Source organism: Papio anubis, chromosome 6 (genome assembly GCF_008728515.1).
Source record: "Papio anubis isolate 15944 chromosome 6, Panubis1.0, whole genome shotgun sequence".
Classification (NCBI taxonomy): domain Eukaryota; kingdom Metazoa; phylum Chordata; class Mammalia; order Primates; family Cercopithecidae; genus Papio; species Papio anubis.
The window spans coordinates 64,914,371-64,937,744 of NC_044981.1; the positions used below are offsets into that span (position 1 = coordinate 64,914,371).

Below are 23,374 nucleotides of genomic sequence, written 5' to 3' on the forward strand. Positions count from 1 at the left end.
AGCCTTGCATACAAGGCACCACATTTAGAAGGAAGAGGACTAATTGAGTCCTTGCTGAAGGAGAATGTGAGCCCAGCCTGAACTCCTGGGAAGCAGAAAGTGGAGCAGAAATGGGAAGGGTGATGACCCAGGTTCTCACTTGCTCACTGAGGGCTGGAGGCCTATCTGCAAACATTTGTGGCTGCAGTACAAGCTCTGCAGGGAGAGGCTTGCCAAATCATCCAAGAAAAGAAAAACCTCTCTCCTCAGACCTGCTTTCCCAAGGTGAGGTGTTGTGCTTATCTCTGCCCAGAGCTTGTGATTGCTGGAATTTCCTTGTTCTTTTCTTTCCAGGAACCATCTGGCTCACCTCCTTTTTGTGAACCTATGAAAAGAAAAATCATGAAACAAACAAACAAATGAAAAAAACACACCTCTTTGCTACAGGGTAACCTAGTCAACCTTTAAATTAAAAAGCCATGAGTTTCCAACGATCTGCCTCTGACTATTCTGCATGCTGCCTGACTCCCTGCTGATAGCGGTGATTCAGAAACTTTATCTTAAGAAAGAAGGGCCTGGAACAAAAAGCAGCAAGGGATACAGAGAAAACACAGCAGACCATGAAAAGAAGTTAAGATGGAAAAAGAGGAAAGATGCAGGCTTACTTGTGTCACCCATGGAGACGCAGGAAAAGAAACCAGCTTTGAAGTGATGTGACTGTTTTTAGTTAGTAAATAGCAGACATCAGCTCGAATGCAGTGGTTCAGTCATAATTTTGATAAAAAGGATGATGTGTGCTTCTTTAAAGAGTAGCTGTTACATAGTAGGTGCTCAATAGATTATAAATGAAGGAATATAAAAAAGAAACCAGGCAATTTTTTTAACAAACAAAAAAACAGACTATGGCTACTGATCATATGACTTCAAGATTTTCTTTAAATTCTTGGAAGAGGGAGGCCAGTAATATCTTTTTTTTTTTAAATTTATTTATTATTATTATACTTTAAGTTGTAGGGTACATGTGCATAACGTGCAGGTTTGTTACATATGTATACTTGTGCCATGTTGGTGTGCTGCACCCATCAACTCGTCATTTACATCAGGTATAACTCCCAGTGCAATCCCTCCCCCCTCCCCCCTCCCCATGATAGGCCCCGGTGTGTGATGTTCCCTTTCCTGAGTCCAAGTGATCTCATTGTTCAGTTCCCACCTATGAGTGAGAACATGCGGTGTTTGGTTTTCAGTTCTTGTGATAGTTTGCTAAGAATGAAGTAATATCTTTTTATATAAAGAAATCTCATTAAGCCACGTTCAATTTAGGCAAATTAATTTTGTGCCATTTAGTTCATCAATCAGAGGTTGGACTGGCATAGAAGGTGATTCAAAATTCATAATTAAAGCAGATCTAGCCAGTTACCACGTAGACTCAATAATCTTCCTTTCCTCATATAGCTAAAATAAAACCCTTTTGGTCTAGTTTCTAACATTTTCTCTTTGGTGCTTTGATTGGTTTCACTCGTGTCCGTGTGAAGAGACCACCAAACAGGCTTTGTGTGCGCAACAAGGCTGTTTATTTCACCTGGGTGCAGGTGGGCTGAGTCCACAAAGGGAGTCAGCGAAGGGAGATAGGGGTGGGGCTGTTTTATAGGATTTGGGTAGATAGTGGAAAATTACAGTCAAAGGGGGTTGTTCTCTGGTGTGCGGGGGCGGGGGATGCAAGGTGCTCAGTGGGGGAGCTTTTGAGCCAGGATGAGCCAGGAGAAGGAATTTCACAAGGTAATGTCATCAGTTAAGGCAGGAACAGGCCAGTTTCATTTCTTTTGTGATTCTTCACTTGCCTCGGGCCATCTGGATGTATACGTGCAGGTCACAGGGGATATGATGGCTTAGCTTGGGCTCAGAGGCCTGGCACTGACAACACTAGAAAAGTCATATTAAATATTTTTATGTTAGTTTCTTTAATCAGGTAATACAGCACTCCAGTTTGCTTACTCCCTTGCCTGTCCATTCTCCCATATATAATTACTTGAGAATAGATTTTACCTTACTGTGGAGGAGACCAAAAGTGATTTAGATAAGAGCTTGCCTTTAAGATGCTTATAGTTAAGAAGATACATATTTATATACATGCATCATATATATGTATCTTATATATGTTATCTTATATATGTATCATATATATTATCTGTATATACACCATATATAGTATATGTATTGTGTGAATAGTATAAATATATATTTATATATGTATTTTTCATCTAGTAAATACATATACACACATATGTATACACACACCAGGTAAATACATAAAGGTAAGAATAAACCAGCATGTGCCAGGTAAATACATATATATATATAGTGTGTGTGTGGGTGTGTGTGTGTTTCCAGCTAAAGATAAAGTATTTGTGGCAGAAGAAAAGAGAACCAAAGTGGTTTTTATAGAGGAAATGGCTTTTAGCAGGATAATGGGGGATGAATTTTTTTCAATCTGTGGAGATATGGGAGAAACGATATTCATGATGAAGTACTGAGACTTCCATTGACTTTGTAAGAGTTTTGTTTTGTAGTGAGTGAGGAGCCACAGGTAGCTTTTAAGCAGGGCAAGCAGCAAGCTTAGGGCCATGTTTTCAGATCTTAATCTATCAGCACTACACAGGGCAATAGTAGAAAGAGATTAGAGACAAGGAAAGCAGATAGAGAGTTATTGCTAGGTGAGGGGTGGAAAAGTCTGTAGATTAGCCCAGTGACTGTAGCAATGCAGACGGAAAGGCAGATAGGAGGACAGACTCAACAGCATTTGGTCTCTGTTTAATCCCAGAGGAAAAGTGAATAAGAGGATGATGGAGTCACCATTGGCTCTAAGGAGGAAGGTTAGGTTTAGAAGGCAACATGGTGAAATCTCATCAGGGCTAGCATACTAGCACAATTGATTGAAGGCACAGAGCCACTCAGAGGGAGACAGAGCTGAGCACTTCCACGCCTCCTCCCCATTTGCTAGTATATTACAACATGGACAAATATCAAAACAGAACATAGTTTAACGTTATATGATAAATTAATGCTTTTCATAAACACAAACACAAAATCACATTGACTATTTGTACAACCTTGGAGATAATGTCAAAAAAGTCTAGATTTGTAGACCTTTTTGAAAAGGAAGTCCATACTCAATTTTGTCAGTGGCTAAGAATGAGAGTTAGTATTTGATAGAGATTAGGGCTATGAGAAGCAAGAAGGAATCAAAGCAAGAGAGAATGTTGTCTGATGACTTGGCAAATAAATACTAATATGTTACTTTAGTGGTTGTACTGTAAGTGTTTAAAATAACTGGGAATAGGTTTAAGGTAAATTGACATTATTGTTAAATGTTTTATAACTTATTTTTAAATGTATTTGTTTTATCTGTAAATTACTTTCTTTTATTGGAATATGTTGTATATAAAACACTTATTTGAGAAGCATCTTCTAAAGACTTTTACACAAGATAATAATCCCACAAATGCATGATATAAATTAAGATATGCAATTGTTGGCCAGGCACGGTGGCTCATGACTGTAATCCCAACACTTTGGGAGGTCGAGGCGGGCGAATCACGAGGTCAGGAGATGGAGACCATCCTGGCTAACATGGTGAATCACCATTTCTACTAAAAAATACAAAAAATGAGCCTGGTGTGGTGGCAAGCGCCTGTAGTCCCAGCTACTGGGGAGGCTGAGGCAGGAGAATGGCGTAAACCCGGGAGGCAGAGCCTGCAGTGAGCCCAGATCGCGCCACTGCACTCCAGCCTAGGTGACAGAGCGAAACTCCATCTCAAATTTTTTAAAAAAGGAAATGCTATTGTCAGATGCAGTAGAGACATACTGCAAATTATACATCAGTCTACTGAAAGTTCATAGTGCACACTGGATATCAAGGATCCTGAAAATTCTACCATTTTTCAAGCTGATGCTGTGTGGGGCTCATGCTCAGCCCCTTATCTCATCTGATCCCCAGAACAATCTAATGCCACAGGTGAAAACTATCTCCATCGCTCAGATTAGGAAATTGAGGCTTAGAGAAGTCAAGCAAATTGCCTGGATTCCAAGGTCATTAAATTGACATGAAATCTTTTTTTCTCTGAACACCAATGAACTCAAAAGGCAGACACACTTTGGGAAATGTTGCCCTCAGCAGGTGGGTTTTCTTAACCCAAAATCACTTACTCCTACTTTTCTGTGCTGATTCTCATCCCAAATAGGAGGCAGTGCTTTTTCTTCTTCTTCTCCTTCTCTTCATTGTCCTCCTCCTCCTCCTCTTTCTCCTTCTTTCCTATCCTTTTCTTTTGGAAGTAGGCATTAGGAGGTCATAATGTGAAGAAGACACTAACTACTACCTTATATCTTTAAATACCTAAATCCTAAAAAGGTGATATAAATGTCAACTTGAATTTCCTCTTCTCTAGTAACACATTCTAGGTTTAGACTATTTCTGACTAACTGTATACAGGCTCACCACTTTCAGTGCACCCCAGTTCAACAATTAGAATAAAAAGATGCATTAAATGGACCCATGCTTGCATTGCATTTTTCTAGCAAACTGAACACATAAAAATAATTGCCCCTGCTGGAAATGACCAGACCCTATGTTCAAAGAGGAAAATTAATGAATTCTCACATTATAGGAAAAGTATAGGAAGTCCAAGCAAGACTACCCAAATCCATGCTTTAATTTGCAGCCAACTAATTAGATAACAATAAAATGTGTCCTAAGTCACTACTCTAAAGCCCAGCTGAAACTACCAGCTAGCAAATGACTCTAATTATTCTAGAGAATAGTATATGTCTGTTATTCCTGCTAATAGCAGAATAGAAAATAAGCCCCTGATCAAAAAAGAATTTCTAACAACTCAGAAAAGTGTATAGGATCTCTATGATGAAAAGAAATATAAAGGAAGATGTAGTTTTCTCAAAATCGTTGTCAATATCAGAGAGCAGTTGCTTGGCAAACGTTAAGACCTGGGAAAAGAAACTATTCAGCTTTTAATCTCTATCTTCTTATTTTCTCAGAATCTATCAAAATAATATATTGTTTTGTATTGTAGAAGGGTAGCTTCTTGAAGCCTTAAGAAGAATTTTAAAACTTGGGTATCAAACATCTCATTAAAGAGAAACTTTTACTTACTTCCAGACAATAGAATAACTTGTAAAATTGGAACCTGGTATTTTTATAAAGGAACTGTGATCTTACATTTTAAATCCAAAGTAATAAATCTGTCCTATATAATAAAAATAAATTTTATATTTTTAAAAAGTATTTTTACACTGTATATAGAGAATTAAATGTACTTACTGTTTGCATAATTGTGAATTTTAGAAAGTTGAGTCAAATTGTAGGCTGACATTTAAAAATATGTATTGTATACAAATTGCAAGTAGAGTAACATGTACACTTTTGTATTTATTGAACTATGGTCTCGTATTTTGGGGTAAGAAATGTATTCATGTGTCATTTAAAAATACCATGTATATGGTCAGTTCTTAAGATATAAATACTGAGCACATTTATACCAAATTTTCATTTATATTTGACATTTTTGGTTTCTCAAGATTTCCTGTTCTATTCACATTAAATTGTGTTTCAATACCTTGGCTAGATAATGAACATTTGGTTCTATTTTTTTGTAACTCATGGGGTTTAAAATATTGATAATTAATGATATTTTTGGATCATTATCTTTGTTTTTGTCTTACTCTGACTTCAAGAATTTTTAATCCTCTTTGCTCCATCCCACCTCCCATGCTTATCTCAGGTGATCCCACAGCTTGATGTACACGTGATTCTTGGCTTCTGTGGCTATTGTCCTTATAGCCTATAGCCATCAATTATGAAGGATGGTTTCTTGTGTTTATCCAGTGAAAGTACAGTAATCCCAGTACCCAAATAGATTCCTGAAAACCCCTAAATTAGAAGACAGCAATAATAGGGTTTTCTTGAATTCACTTTCAACATCAGTCTCTTGAACTGATTTTGGAATTGAATTCAACATCAGCGGTCTGACATTGGAACTGAATTCAAAAAATATTTGTTTTAACTAAATATTTTTATTAACTAAAAAGGCAAAACAGACCCTTCACACAAAGTAACAATAGGTCTGTACAACTGACATTCAATTTACCATCCGTTGTTAAATTTTAACCTTCTTCCAGTGTGATGTTAAGCAAAGTGGTATTTGGGGCTGGCTGCGCCGTGTAGATATATACACACATATCAGAAACTATAGTGTTTTTTAAAAATGATACGCTCAAGTGCTTTTATTTTACAATTGAGAAAAATGGATACAATCTATGTATGTGTGCATCATTGATCACTGGAATGGCATTCTACAATGTATGCTAGACTGCTGCAAATTTAGTGGATTTAGTGCTCAACCTGATGAGAAGTCATTAGTCATTAGCAAATGTCTAGAGTAGAAGAGGCCAAGAAAAAACAGCTTTCGTCTCTCTTTAGGGAATATGAAAGAATGCTACAAAGTATCCTAGAGAACTCTGCTAGCTTCTAGTTGTTAATGAAAAAGGAGACCTTGGACATTAATTCATGGAAGTGCTAATTAATTTAGATAACATCAGTGTCCCCATCAGGACCTTGGAAGAGCCTGACCATCCTCTCCTCAAGGCACTGGGCTTCCTTGGATTTGTCCTTTGAAAAATGCTCATTCTGCTAAGCCTCGAGGAAAATCTACAGGACATTAGGAAGTTACAAGAAATGAATTTCAATTCTAGAAAAATGGAATCCAATTTAGATAACCAAAGGTAGTCCTAGATTCAGTGTTCACAGGAGGTTTGTAAAAAAAAAAAACATTCCAAGAGAGTCAATCACTGTTTTTATCAAATGTAATGTTGTACAGTGTAAGACAGGCATTAATAAAGAGGAAATCCCAAATCAGGACCCCAAACTGAAGGATCTGACAAATGTTCAGTTTAAAGTCCTATAACTAAGCTACCAACTCAGCCAAACAATTTACTATTATATATATATATATATATTTTTTTTTTTGAGACAGAGTTTCACTCTTGTTGCCCAGGCTGGAGTGCAGTGGTACAATCTCGGCTCACCACAACCTCTGCCTCCCAGGTTCAAGCAATTCTCCTGCCTCAGCCTCCCTAGTAGCTGAGATTATAGGCATGTGCCATCATGCCCGGCCAATTTTGTATTCTTAGTAAAGACAGGGCTTCTCCATGTTATTCAGGCTGGTCTCGAACTCCCGACCTCAGGTGATCTGCCTGTCTCGGCCTCCCAAATTGCTGGGATTACCATGCCCAGCCTTACTATATATCTTGATGCTAGTTCTGAGAGCTTAGGGACTAGACTATGTCAAGACATTGAAGTCAAGAAGCCTATAGGAAAACTGACAGGCCTGGTGGTACACACTTGTAATCCCAGCTACTCTGGGGGCTGAGCTGGAGGATTGCTTGAGTCCAGGAGTTAGAGGCTGCAGTGAGCTATGATTGTGCCACTGCACTGTCTAGCCTGGGTGACAGAGCAAGATGTTGTCTCTAAAAATAAAAACAACAACAACAAAAAAAAAACAAATGAACATTTATTAAAGACTTACTATTTGTCAGGCACTCTTCTAAGCATCCATACATATTAAGTTACTCAAGGTGTTTAATCCTCACAACAAATCTCTCTGATCCCATTTTACCTGTGAGGGAATTGATACATTCAGTTACACAACTAGTTTGTAAAGGAACCAACACTCAACAGTTGTCCAGCTTCAATGCCCAGGCTTTTGGTCAGTATACTGTGTTTCCCTAGATTTTGCCAGAAAAATTATGTGTCTAATAAGGAAGCCAGATATCCTGTGAGCATATCAGAGTTCCTGACTTTCACTGACACTCTGAGTGAGGGGTGCTCTGCTGGATCTTTCATTAGCTCCTCCAGATGCACTTTATCCTGTCTGATACCTCAACAGGCTCCCCTGCCGTCCTGAGATCAGGAGTCAAGGAAAGAAGGGTAAGGTATTCTCCTCCACCACCTTCACGCCCCCCTCGCCATGTCCCTGGAGGTCAGCTACTTCTCTCTACTGAAGGTCTCAGGTGCTGTCAGGTTTCAATGACCACTTCTTTGTGCCTTCTTGCCTGGGGTGGTAATGACTGGTATGGTTCTCAATCCCTGAGGTTCTACCACTCCTGTTGCTCCTCTTACATATGGCCTCCTCCTTTGTGAAGAATTCCCTTTATTAAGCCATTTTCATCAGGTTCCTACAAGTACCCAGACAGATGCAGGCACCTTTTGATGGATGGAGTGCCAGCAGCCCACTTCTCTGTGTATTTACCATTTGTGAGGCAGCAGTGTGGAGACACAGCATCTAAGTGTTTATCTTCACTAAAGCGTCGTGTTGATGCTCTTTCTGGGCTGTATCTCCAGGCCCTCAGGATCGTCTGAGTTCTCCAGCATATAAGACCTCACCTTGTATGAGGTGGGACAGAAAGGTTGCAACTGTCCTCATTTGTTCACTTATTTATTTATTCATGCAAAAATATTTTCTGAACACTTAATATGTGTTGGGCATTGTGCTATGTGCTGGGGATATAGCCATAAACAGGATAGATTAGAGCCCTGCTCTCATTAAGCTTACAATTTAATGGGCAGAGACAGAAAATAATCAATAAGCCTAATAATTTTGATAACTGCTATGAAGACTATGAATTAAGATAGTGGTTACAGATAACAACTTGCTGCTGGGTGAGGAAATGCTGCTTTCAATAGGGTGATAAGGAAAGGCTTCTTTGAAGAGGTGACAACATGATGGGAAGGATGTAGTCATGTGAAGAGCTGGAGTCAGCATTCCAAGCAAAGGACAGCAAGTACAAGATCCATGCGGAAAAGTGACATTTTTGAGGAAAGGAAAGTTGGCTAATGTGACCCAAGCAAGGTAAGTGATGAGGTGGGAGACACAGGCAGGAGCATAATCATGTAGGGCTTTTAATTCTATAATGAATGTCAAGTCTTTCACTCTAGGCAAAATTGAGATCCTCTATCATCAATTTTACATAAGAGGCTGTGAAGAAACACGCCCAGAAAGAACCCAGCTAAGGGGAGTCATTCAAGAGAAATTTTGCCAGAGAACTCTAAGCAGAAAAAATTAGGTTTTTTTTTGTTTTGTTTTTATTTTCCCCCCAAAAGAAGCAAAGATTTTGTTTTTAGTATGTTATAGACCAGAACTGATCATGGAGATTTGAAAGGATGAGAGCAATGGTTTCCTCCAAAAGTATCGTCTCATGGTCCTGAGAGTTTTATATGTGGCTCTGGCCATCTGGGAGACAGAGAACTATACAACTCATGTCTCCCAAACTCTTTTTTTTTCTTTTTACATTTTGTATCTAAGACAGGTGGGACTTTTAATTTAAAATAAAATGCATACTGAAAGATATTCTTCTGTATCTGGTTCTACATACAAACTTGCAATTTCTTTCTGATTTGATGTCTTAGTTGTGAACTTGCTTTTCCTCTACACAAATTTAGCAGCCAAGATAAAGACCAGGAAGAGGGAGGTTTCTGGCTGAAGTTCTCGTGTAAAGGAATAAGGATGTTGCCAAAACTGAGAGTGGTTGACCAAAACCTAATGAGAGCAGGAACTGGGAAGGGAAATTTAAAAGCAAAAGTGGTCATGGTTTGAAAGGGCCTACGGGAATTTTGCTACCTGCATGACTTTTTATTCATTTACTGACATCTTTAGGGGTGAGGAGTGCCTGTCCCAATGGTCAAATATAGGTACCACTGGGAGAATGAACAAATAGTGAGATTATTGGGGTAACATTTTAGATATTCAGGATATTTTAAGAGTTATTTCTTTAGGGTCTTCTCTAAATCCCAAGGTTATGTAGCTTAAGCTGTCTCCATGAAAGCATCCTAGCAGTATTGTTAAATCTAAGTTCTAAGACCTTCAGCTTCCTTCATCTTGCCAATATTTTGTTAAGGGAATATTTTTTCTTCTTACCATTTGCTTTATTTCCATTTCCTATTCACAAATTTCCATTTTTTTTTTCTGTTTATCCCCAAAGAGTGATGAACTGTAGCCAGTGCTGTTAAGGGGCATGATTTATTAAAGCTGCACAAAGTGTAGTTTTGCATAAGGAAACCCACTGCTGTAAGGAAGGTGGTTTATAGCTTCTTATAAATGATAAACTAAAATTTCCTATAAGAAATCTTCTTCCCGGGCCGGGCGCGGTGGCTCAAGCCTGTAATCCCAGCACTTTGGGAGGCCGAGACGGGCGGATCACGAGGTCAGGAGATCGAGACCATCCTGGCTAACACGGTGAAACCCCGTCTCTACTAAAAAATACAAAAAACTAGCCGGGCGAAGTGGCGGGCGCCTGTGGTCCCAGCTACTCGGGAGGCTGAGGCAGGAGAATGGCGTGAACCCGGGAGGCGGAGCTTGCAGTGAGCTGAGATCCGGCCACAGCACTCCAGTCTGGGCGACAGAGCCAGACTCAGTCTCAAAAAAAAAAAAAAAAAAAAAAAGAAATCTTCTTCCCAATTAATTCCACATTTAGGAATTCCTCAATTTTGTATACTCTTTCCATTCTATCTAAGCTGCCTCTACCAATATATGTAAGTACCAGAGTTTTCCTAACTTATTGATACTTGATGTCTTTGATGTGCACATTCATTTCTATGAGACCCATTTGCTTGGGCCCAGTGCAGTGATTCACAAGGTAAGGTCAGCTGAGATTGAGATAGGTGCAGCCTCTTACAGATATCATTATTATAATGAACACATTATCAATCACTTAACTCCCATTCTGGCCAGGAGCCATGGCTCATGCCTGTAATCCTAGCGCTGTGGGAGCAAATGTAGGTGGATCATCTGAGGTCAGGAGTTTGAGACCAGCCTGGCCAACATGGTGAAACCCCATCTCTACTAAAAATGCAAAAATTAGCTGAGCATAGTGGTTTATGCCTGTAGTCCCAGGTACTCGGAGGCTGAGACAAGAGGATTACTTGAACCCAGGAGGCAGAGATTGCAGTGAGCGGAGATTGCACCACTGGACGCCAGCCTGGGTGACAGTGTGACTCCATCTCAAAAAAAAAAAAAAAAAAAACACCTGCCATTCTGAGATTTGTCACTCTCTATCTCTCAGCTCTTCATACCTTTTTTGCTATTTTGCCTTTACTACTCACCACATCTTTTAATAGATCTATTCAAGATCCCTGTCATGCCTGGTCATCTAGTTGACATTTTTAGGTGATCTGATTCAGGTATTTAGCAGATAATGTAGCTTAGTAGATTTAGTAAGCCTGTATTTCATTGTTCCTGAAAGGAAAGAAAGAGGAATCTAAACACCAAAATTTGATCTTGGTTAAAAACTTATTTAAATGAAACATTGAAATGTTGTTTGAAGTCACAAATATAATTAGAAAGGGCTTAATCACACTTGAATTACTTTGTTGAAAAGTACTCACCCCTAAAATTTAATCCATTTATTCCTCAATGATATAAATTCAACAGATTATAAATGAGAACAGCAAAGATGTGGCTTTGAACTATTCAGAACTATTTTTAGCAAAACAGTTTAACAACAGAAGTAAGGTTGGACTAAAGACACCTTAAAAACCAAACTGGGTTTGGAAACAATAGACAAATGTTTCCCTTCCTTATATGTCTGGCTAAAGTAAATTTTTATATGTGGAAGTTATTTTAATAGCAAGAACCACCTGTATAACTTAAGACCAGGCCATCAATTTCATTTTATGTAAGTCACTGGACAGGAACATGCAACCCTGATTAATTTAGTTTCTTTGCTCCAAGCCAAACACTTAAGAACAAAGTTGTTTAAATGAACAAATAGAATATTCCTCTGGTATTATCAGACAAGCAGGAAATTTAATAAAATAAACCCATATCCATTTTGAAGAAAAGTCAAGTAAGTGGACATTTTGCAGGTACAGAGCAGGTTTTTATGTATGGTAACTTGAGAACATCTACTGAGAATAATCTAGTTTCCAAAATAAGTCAACCTTCATTATTGAAAGGGTATTTTTTAAAATACAGAATTCAAAAAATGATCATAATAAATAATAATATTAGGAGAAATTGTTGGAAGTCACAGGACGCTGATTGTCCTGTAGGAAAGTAGCTCTACCTTACATGGGGTTGGGAAATTTCAGGGATACACATCAAAAGGAATATTGTTTCTTCAAGGGGCAACCATCCTTTTCAAAACATTGAAATATTAATATAAGATTGGGGAATTGTCATGTTATGCAGATGTGGATTTCTCAAAATAAATAAATAAACACGCAAAAACTAGAGATAGCTACATCTCAATTCTTGCCTTTAAAAAACGTATATGACTGTGAAATAGCTCACACAAAGACCATTTTCAACAGAAACACAAAGCTCCATCAGTTAAATTCAAGGTAGTATGAGTAAACAGAAAAAAATAATCTGGATCATCAAAAAACTTGTTTTTCACTGCAGTGTTTTGTCTATACTGAAGCAGAAAATAACTGCAGGAAGTCAGAGATAAGCACAACCCAGATATAGGTCTGCTGCAAGAAAATTTTACAAAAGGTATAAAATCTATTCTCAAAAAGATAAAATGGGACAGGCTATTAAACAAGAACAGTTCAGGATAAAATAAAAACAAAATGAAATCCACAATAGACCCAATAAAATTGTTGTTGAAAGCAGCCAAGAGCTGGTTATTATGGGAAGCTGTTAGATGATGGCATGGAAAGAGTGTGGAAGTCGAAGTCTGAAATGCTTGAATTAAAACTGATTTGGTTATTTATTCACTATATGATCATGAGAAAGTCCGTCAACCTCTAGAGTATAAATTTCTTCATATGTAAAATGAGGTTAATGGTACGTTCCAGGCTGGTCAGAAACATCCTATTGTACAACCCTGAGAAATATAAAGTAGATGGTGCTCTCGAGTTGAATGACACAATAGGCTAAAGTCCTACCATGAAAAAAAAAATCGATTATATGCCTATTCCTAGCACATAGTAGGCCCTTCAAACATGTTCATTTCACTTGAAACCATAAAAACGCAGGCCTTATGACAAAACACTGAATCAGCAAATAGAAAACAAAAGTGACAATCATATTCTGGTCACTGAAGGAATAAATACAAATATTAAAAATTTGCAAAAGATTATCAATCAAGGAGGGTAAATCATAGTAATCTAGCCTACAAATAACAACATTTCAAAGAACACAGAATGAACAGATGTTAGGATCACTGATAAAAAGGTAAAATAGAATAAAGCTCTAAACATATATAAAATAGCAACTAAGATTAAAAATAGGCATCACCATGTATCAGGTTTTAAAAAATAATTGGCAACAAGTAAAAACAATTTTGCAAACTTACAATCTGAAATGAGCATTATATTTAAAGGTAGAGAAAATGAACAATCAGAGACATTTTTTCTCCTCTGGATGAATCAAGGCCAGAACGAAGGAGTTATATCTGAAGCAATCTCTCTTATAAACAGTCAAAAAGGATGATTCAAGACATTGATTATGTGGAACGTCACTTAAATGAAATTCCCAGATCTCCAAAATATCTGAAAATGTATTAACCTTCTCCGAGGAGCCAAGTGAAGAGAGATCTCAGAGTAAAGATTAATTTTTGAATGAAGATGACACCACTGAAAAATTATAATTGTGCTTATATAAATTAAACTTAATGGGAAAAAGTGGGACACATAAATTATAATTATTCAAAAGGATAAAAAAATAATACTAGACCCCAGGGTTCCAGGAAGATAATGTAGCATTCTTCGTCTCCTATACTAATTCCAATCATTCTGGCCCACTAGAGTCAAATAGCTGCTGGTGCCAAGAGAAAACCAAATCCAAGTGAAGCCTTGTGCTCAGCAGATACTCTAGGTGGAAGAAGTGGTATGGAGCTAACCCCTGGAGACTGAGTTAAATCTGGAAACCAGCATCAGCAAGCCCCAGGGAGACGATCATAACCAAAGTTGTTTCTGAATGCCTGGTGGAAAGTTTGACACAACCCTGGATGAGCATGTGAAGAATCTCTCTGGCTCCAAAGAGACCAAGGAGAAGCTGCAATGGTAGACTGGGTCCCTCTTGCCCTGGAGTCTGGGAGAGTATAAGGAGACCAGAAAGTAGAGAGGCTTCCTCCAGGTGTCTTGGCTACAACAACTTTCCTGCTTCCAAACAGCTGGACCAGGGAGAGAGACAGCTGTACTTCCCATACCCTGCAAGATTCCCAGTGGACTGGTAAAGAACAATAGTACCACATTCCATAGGGCCAAGCAACCAGAAAGAGGAATATTAGGCAAGACTGGATACTCAGTAAAAAAGGCATACAACAACATAAATAAACAACCATGAGCACACTCAGAGACTCAAGAATACACAGAAAAAAAATTCTGGAGTTAAAAAAAATCACTTTAGTAGGAGACATGAAGAAGAGGCTAACATTTTTGATACTCAAATTAGAGGCATGGGTGATCAGTACATAAAAAGCTTTCAAGCCACCGTTTAAAAATATAAAAAGATGGTGTATCAATTTCCTATTGCTGCTGTAACAAATTACTGCAAACATAGTGGCTTAAGGACACACAAATGTATTTTACAGTTCTAGAAGTCAGAGGTCTAAAATTAGTATGAAAGACTGTGTTCCTTCTGGAGGCTCTGAGGGGAAATGTGTTTCTTGCCGTTTTCAGCTTCTAGAAGCCACCTACACTCCTTGGCTCACGGCCCCTTCCTACATCTTCAAAGCAGGTAGCATAGCATCTTCCCTCTTTTCCCTGATATCCTGCTTCTCTTGTAAAAGGAAACATCCCTACAAAAGGACCTTTGTTATCACCTCAGCCTACCTAGATAATACAAGATAATTCTCCCATCTCAAGATCCTTGATTTTATTACATCCACAAGGTAGCATATTCTCAGGTTCCAGGGATTAGGACCTGGACATCTTTGAGAGGAGCGATGGGAAAGATAAGAGAGTTGGATGATAGAGTCAGGAGATATAACATGAAAATAATAAGAGTTTCCAGTAAGAGAAAAAAAAAAACACGTGGAGGATAAGAAATTGATTAAACATGTAATAAGAAAATAATTATCTAAACTGAAGAAATTTTGAACTTGCAAATTCAAATGACTTGATGAGGTCCAGCAGGATGGTGAAAAAGACACAGCTAGCCGTATTTTGGTAACTTTTAGCTATTAGGAACAACAAATAAAAACCTTTAAACACAATAGTAAGTTACTTAGAAAAGACTCATGTTAGCATCAGACTTTCATGTATAACATTGGTAGTGGGAGAAGGCAATAAAATAAATCTTGATTCTGAGAGTGCACATCTTTCCTATCATCAGTGGCGCTTAAAAGAACTCAACATAAAGTGAGTTTTAAACAGACTATGGGAGACTAATGAGAGAAAAGTATTGCAATCCAAAATTCTATACCCAGCCAAAAAATTATTCACCAGAGAGCTTGAAAGATATTTTAGATATGCAAAAATTCAGAGAACAGATCACATACCCCAACTAAAAAAAAATACCAGAAAAGACTTCACTCAAACTAAAAAACGATGCAAAACAGAGACCTCAAAGTGGGCATCGATGAGAAGGAAGGAAACAATGGAGAAGATAGGTAAGTCTGAATGCATTTGTCTCTTAGATTTTCTGAGAAAGGGTTGTTTAAATGTGTGTAATGTTATTGTATATTATATTCAATAATGACATTATTGTTAATGTTATTTAAATGTAAAACAAGCATCTAAAACAGAGTAGTTTCTGATAATCTCAATGGAAATTCCAATAATGATCTACACCTAAAAAATACTAAATTAATTTAGCAAAATCTAACAATTGATCCAGCGGAGATGGAAGGAGGAAGGTAAAATTTTTCCACATGCAGTGGAGAGTGAGGTAGACATCTACCTATAGAATGAGGTAGACAGAAATTAAGTTTCTTAATTTAGAAATGAAGATATTCTAAAGGTCTCACTTAATAAGAGTGAGAGCAGGGGAAAATAGAATAACTTGGGGGGTAATAGAACATCTTAGACTAAATAATTGCTAATGTATTTTTGAATAATGGCAGAAAAATAGATGGAAGATTATAAGTATATTAAAAAAGTAAGTTAATAATTAATGGAATGGAAAAGTATAGATGCTTTTCCAAATTAGCAAATGAAAAAGAAATGAATCAAACAGTAAATGATCCAATTACAAAAATAAAGCAAAGAAAAACCGAGGGAGAAGCAACAGAAAACAAATCATAAAACAGAACAAATCATCAAATAAAATATATCCATTCTTAGAGAAAACGCAAATCAAATAAACTGCCTTCAAAATTAAAGGAATTGTCAGATTTATTTAAAAAACAAACCCAGGCAAAGTATGATTTATAAAAACCACAGTAAAAACAAAATGAGAAAGATATACAGTCATATGTCACTGAATGAGAGAGACACATTCTGAGAAACATGTCATTAGGTGATTTTGTCATCGTGTGAACATCACAGAATATACTTACACAAACCTAGATGGTATAGTGTACTACACACCTGGCTGTACAGCCTATTGCAGCTACAAGACTGTACAGCATATTATTGTATTGAATCCTGTAGGCCATTGTAACACAATGGTAAGTATTTGTGTATCTAAACATAACTATACCTAGAAAATATGGTAAAAATACAGTATTATAATCTTATGGGATCATCATCATATGAGGTCTATCATTGACCAATGTATGACTGTATTACAAATAAAGAGGTAAGTAAAGAGATCCCCATCATATGCAACAAAAATTTCAGACTAGGTAGAACTAAAGTTTAAAGGACCAAGCAGAATCAAAGGACACTATAAAAAAGTAAAAGGCACAATTTATAAAGATGATACAATAATCACAAACCTATACATGCCAATTTATATACAGTTCTAAAAATGCAAGCAGAAGAAAATCCTTGCGTGATTGGGGCCCTGCATTCCTTTTCACCCTCATCAGAAGCCACTTCTCCACTTATTCACTGGTTGCTTAGTTATTAGAACACCTCCTCTATTAGTCATTAGAACACATCAAGTTCCTTTCCATCCCAAGCTGTACCCTCTGTCTTTAATGTGCTTTCACTTACTGTTAAGGGAGGTTAAATGTCATTTTTGAGGTCACTTCTGCTTCTAAGTCACACTAACAGGGACCAGATTTACCCTTCTACCTAGATGCCTAAACATCAAAACAGACAAAATACTAACATTGGTTTTTAAGGTATAGGACATTAAGTAATGAAAGACAGCTATCCCTGAGAACCAGAAAACAAATGGAGATAACTGAAATTGTCCCATCTCACTTCCTGGAGTTTCAAAAAACAAGGAATGAAAATTTTTAAATGAAATTAAAACTCAGTGTGTAAGTCGAATAAATTACACCTGGATGAAGACAAAATTAACAAAGGTAAATAATGAATCTGAAGAAATTATCCGGAATGAAGCTCAAACAGATTAAAAATATGAACAAAGAGATGTAAAAATGTGGAGAACAGTTAGAAGGTTCTAAAATACCTTTTATTGGATTTCCAGAAAGAAGAAATAAGGTAAAGGCTGAGGATGTACCAGAACTATTTTCCAATGTTAGTCAGCTTGAAGAAGTCCATGAATTCTAAGGGAGATTGATATACTACTCCATCCCACTGATTGATTACTCAGATCCTCAACTCTTCTTTCTCACACTCCATTTATAATATGATAGAAATCCTATTGACCCTACCTTCAAAATATATCCAGAATCTGACCACATTTCATCATTATCACTGCTGCAACTACCAGCATCTCTCACCTAATTACTGTACTAAATTACTACAGTTCTTCCTACTTCTACCCCCAGCCCCAACACCATTTTTCAACACCACAACCACAGTGATTCTTTTAGAACAGATCACTTCTTGTCACTCCTTTGTTTAAAACCTTGAATAAGTGTGAAAATCTTTTTTTTTTTTTTTAAGATGGAGTTTCGCTCTTATTGCCCAGGCTGGAGTGCACTGGCAAGATCTCGGCTCACTGCAACCTCCACCTCCCGGGTTCAAGCAATTCCCCTGCCTCAGCCGCCCGAGTAGCTGGAATTACAGGCATGCACCACCATGCCCGGCTAATTTTGTATTTTTAGTAGAGAAGGGGTTTCTCCATGTTGGTCAGGATGGTCTCGAACTCCCGACCTCAGGTGACCCGCCCACCTTGGCCTCTCAAAGTGCTGGGATTACAGGTGTGAGCCACCATGCCAGGCCCAAGTCTCAGATTCTTATAACGGCCCTACATACTCTGCCCTTTGCACTTCTTTAACCTCATCTCCTATTACGCCATCCCGTATTTGCTTGACTCCAGCCACATTGACCTCATTGTTGTTACTCCAATACAGTAGGGATGTTTTGGCCTGAGGCCTTCGTCTAGTTCTTTCTTTTGCCCAGAACGTTTCCCCCCTACATGTTTATTTATCCAATGCCTTTATTTATGTCTTCCTTCATTAATTATGACCTTCTGAATGAAGCATACTCCGACTGCCTCTGACCCATCCTCTCAGCATTCCTGGTCTTCTTTACTATGATCTACTTTTTTCCTTCCATTGCACTTTTCTGACATGCTGTTTTTTTATTTTTTGTCTCCCTCTACTCTCACAGAGTACGTTTTTTAATGTCTTATTATTATTATTCCCTGATTTATCCCAAATTCCTAAGAGTTCTCAACAAAGAGGTACAGTACATATTTATTAAATAAATGAAATCCACATCAAGACACATCATAGTGAAATGGCCAAAGACATTCTAAGCAGCTAGAGAGAAAGGGCACTGGTAGACAGTTGAGTTCTCAACATCAGTGATAGAAACCAGAAGGCAGCAGAGTAATTTTTAACTTTTAACCTATAAATTTATACTCAGTGAAACTACTTTCTGAGAATGATAGCAAAACCAAAACATTTTCAGGTAAAATGTGTTTTCACCAAAAAATATTCAGTAAAAGAAAATCAGAAGTTTGTAATTCAAGATAAAGAAAATAATTCACAAGTAAGATCTGGGAAATAAATAATAGTGAGTAAAGAAAATAATAAACATGTGGATACATCTGAGTGTTAATTTAAAACAACAAATAGATAAATGAAAACAACAAATTAATAATAAAATTATGGACTGGGTGTAGTGGCTCACATCTGTAATCCCAGCACTTTGAGAGGCTGAGGTGGGCAGATCCCTTGAGGCCAGGAGTTTGAGACAAGCCTGGGCAACATGGCAAAACACGGTCTCTACAATAAATACAAAAATTAGCTGGGCATGGTGGCACACACCTATAGTCCCAGCTACTCGGGAGGCTGAGGCAAGAGAATTACTTGAACCTAGGAAGTGGAGATTGCAGTGTGCTGAGATCATGCCACTGTACTCCAGCCTGGGCAACAGAGTGAGAACCTGTCTAAAAATATACATATATATAGAAAAAAATTAATTAAAATAAAATTATGCCTAATTTGTAGAAATATAAAGAATATAGCTAAGTTGCTTAGCAACATTTGAATGTAAGTCAGAAACAGATGGTATGGCTAGAATTGAACCATTCTAAAGTCATTGATGTTTAAGACAGGGATTGGCAAACTCCGGGCCTTAGACAAAACCTTACCCATTATCCATTTCCTTTTATTTTTTGACAACAGAAATTTATTCTTTCAAAATTCTGGAGGCTAGAAATTAAAAAATCAAGGCATTGTCAAGGCCATGCTCCCTCTGAAGTTTCTAGGGAAGAATCCCTTCTTATGTTGTCTTAGCATCTAGTGGTTACCAGCAATTCCAGTGTTACATAGCTTACGGCTGCATCACTCCGATTTCTGCCTCAGTCTTCCCATGGCTATCTTCCCTCTGTGTGTTTGTATGACCTTTTCATAAAAAAAAAAAAAAAAAAAAAAGCTAGTCATCAGATTTAGGACCCACCCTAATGCAGTGTGACCTCATTTTAAGTTGATGACATCTGCAAAGACCCTATTTCCAAGTAAGGCTACATTCACAGGTCCTGAAACTTAGGACATCTACAGGTCTTTTTGTACTTGCAGAAGTCCATGGCTTCCTACTTCACCTCCTGGACCCTCAGCAGTGGAGGACCCACCCTGAGGGCCCTCCTGGCAGCTCCTCATCTATTTCTATAAATATTTATTGGAACACTGCTGTATCTATTTGTTTATGTAGTGTAGTTGCAAAAAGACCCTGTAGCCTGAAAAGCCTAAAATATTTACTATCTGGCTATTTACAGAACATTATTTTTCCAGTCTCTGGTTTAAGAGAAGCATAAATATGTTGACTATATCTAGACTTTAAATTTCCAGAGTATGAAGCAAAATAACAGGAACAGAAAATGTAACTCCCAATGAAAAATTGGGAAGTAAAAGAGAAAAGGAAAGGATAGAGGGAGGTAACCCAGAATTAGTAATTGCAGAAAGCAGTTTCTCTACCACTATCACCACCACTACTACTGCAACTCCATAGCCAGGCCTGGAAGAGCACAGCGAAGAGGTTGACGTTATCAAAACATAGGAACTTAGGAGTCTTGCAAACCCGAGCCTCAGATCCAATACGAAGTGAGTTGCAAGGAAGAAAAGTGACTTATGGAGTTTCAGCTCTAGCATTTTGAGTGACTTCAGAACTGAAAAAAAATCATTTAATAACCAGCTCAGATAGATTTAATTGATGGCGTAAAAATGCTTTGTATGGCCAAAAAGAACGTACACATGGTCAATAGACAAACAACAGAACTGGAATAAGGACAACATCATTATATTCTTGGCAATCTATACAACTGAAAAAAAAAAGTAGTTTTTTTAATAAGGGTATATTTATTGCCATCTTATTTGTAGTTGTGTGACAGTGCAGAGCAAAAGAGCTAACGTAACTAACTCCATTTTTGTTTAAGTGGCTTTTACCCATTGCTGCACATAGGCTAGGATAATTTTAAAGCACTGAGATAAAACTCAAAAACAGCAATCATGTAGTTTTGAAATGAACTCTGGGATTAAAAGGAAGGATATAAACAACTAACTGGGTTTTGTTAAAGATTTACAGGAGCAATGTGACCTGACCAAGGTCAAAAAAGTTCCCAATCTCCACAAACCCTCACTGGCACTCAGTTGTCTGTGGTCCTTGGTCCCTTTTGATCCCAACTCTTGAACTTAGTTTTCTCATATTTTCTCTCCCATAAAAACCCTCCAGCCAGACTGAAAAAAATTTAAGATGGTACTTTAGAACACAATTTCACTATCTTCTCAGTTTTGCTGCCTTTCTGGATAAACCTGCTTTTCCTCCCACCAACTCTCATCTCTCGTACCTGGCTTTTGAGAGGCTATCAGCCAAACCTAGGTTTGGTTACAGTGGCAGAAGGTGGAAGAGAGAAAAAAATAACCAATAATAAATAGAAGGCCCATCAGTATGGGAATGATCCAGTGAAATATATTTACACAACCATCACATCATGGATATCATATCCACTACATAAAAATGAAATTGGTCTAGGTTCTGGTAATAGAGAAGTAACAGATGTATGAATGGCCCTCTATCAAGGGCTGCAGAGGCTCTTAACCTTATTCTACTTGCAAGGTAACAAGTTAGCCCGCCACAGTTTCATAGATACTAGGAGAAGAAACAAGAATCTAAGAAAAAACAAAAACAAAAACAAACAAAAACAGAAACCAACTTTCTTATTCATGGCACAATAGGCCATTTTCTACTCAAACATCCTAGTAAAGGCTTTCTGGGACAAAAGCTACCAAAAGATGTATAGGAACATCATGGAGAATTATTCTCCGACATCCTTCTGAAAAGAACAACTACACATTCTAAACAAAATGTAAAAAATGAAACAAAGTATTTGAGGGCATTAGAGAGAGATCAAAAGCAGGCAAAATTTTGAAAGAATTCAAGTTTTTTTTTTTTTTTTTTTTTTTTTTTAAAAAGATGCACATTGGGTAAGACCCAAGTTTAGACAGCCTTCTTCTAAGGACCCTCTTCAGCCTACTTTAGCGGAGCCACTAGAACTCAAGAAGAAAACGTCTTGGTTTAAGTTGCCAAAGGACAGAATTGGGGGCTACCAGAATGGCTAAAAATTGAGAGGGAAAAAAAATCTGAAATAAGAAAGTCGTTCTTTGGAAGAAGCCCCCAAATTAGTAGGATAAAAAACAACAAGAAGAACAGCAAAACCTTTTTTTAAGTAATTGGCTGACCTCTGAATTGCACTTCAAAGGGGAGACTGCAAAGACAGTAAAAAGAAATTAAAGGCATCCAGATTGGAAAAGGAAATATAAAACAATCTTTGTAGATAGAATCTAAAAAAAACCCTTAGGACAAGTAAGTGGTTAAATAAGTTTGAACAATTCAAAGTCAACAAAAACATCAATTGAATTCCCCTATAGTAGCAACAAACTATCAGAAATTTAAATAGAACTAAGTATCATTTTACAATACCAATAAAAATAGGAAATACTTAGATTCAACATTTAAATGTCACTTGTAGGCCAGGGGCAGTGGCTCATACCTATAATCCCAGCACTTTGGGAGGCTGAGGTGGGTGGATCACTTGAGGTCAGGAGTCTGGTCAACATGGCAAAACCTGTCTCAACTAAAAAATACAAAAAAATAGCCAGGTGTGGTGACGGGCACCTGTAATCCAACCTACTAGGAGGCTGAGACAGGAGAATCGCTTGAACCCAGGAGACAGAGGTTGCAGTGAGCCGAGATCATGCCAGTGCACTCCAGCCTGGGCGATAGAGCGAGACTCCGTCTCAAAAAAAGAGAGAGAGAGAGAGAGAATAAAAGCTGTAGAACTTATGATACTTTAATAGTACAAAGTAATCAAAACAGTGTAATATTGGCATAAAGACAGAAAAATAGTTCAATAGAATAGTGTTCTGAAATACAGCCAAGTATTGGATAACTGATTTCTTGCAGAAGTGCAAAGGCAATTCAGTGAATCAAGGATTGTCTTTTCAACAAATGCTGCTGAAACAATTGACTGTATTTATTCAGAATAATAAGCCTCGATGTATAAGTTGTACCATATACAAAAATAACTTGAAAGTAAACTTTACTACTGAAACTTTAAGAAGAAAATTTAGGGGAAATTTTTGAAAAATATTTAGGCAAAGTTTCTTAGACATGACACATCAAACATAAAAGAATAGATTTATAAATAAGATTTCATCAAAATTAGGAAGCACTGATCTTTAAAAGGTACAACAGAAGAAAAAAAGTGAAGACACAAACAGGGAAAGTATTTGTCAATCACATAAAGAACTTGTACCTAGAATAGATAAAGGACTCTCAAATGGCAAATCAACATATGAAAAGCTGCTCACCATCATTAGTCATTAGCAAACTCCCTCTCTCAGAATCTCAGCAGAAGTA

General features: G+C 37.5%; 1 long non-coding RNA gene across 1 annotated transcript in view; it reads right to left on the reverse strand.

Annotated features, from left to right (window-relative positions):
• The window catches only part of LOC103883771, a 28,891-nt gene extending 10,920 nt beyond the window's left edge, over window positions 1-17,971 (reverse strand). The window contains exons 1-4 of the long non-coding RNA XR_002521602.2: window positions 16,870-17,971; window positions 11,144-11,276; window positions 7,572-7,661; window positions 140-364 (exon numbers count right to left, since the gene is read on the reverse strand). This is a non-coding gene — a long non-coding RNA (uncharacterized LOC103883771). The remainder of the gene's footprint in view (window positions 1-139; window positions 365-7,571; window positions 7,662-11,143; window positions 11,277-16,869) is intronic.
• Between the last annotated feature and the right edge of the window lie 5,403 nt (window positions 17,972-23,374).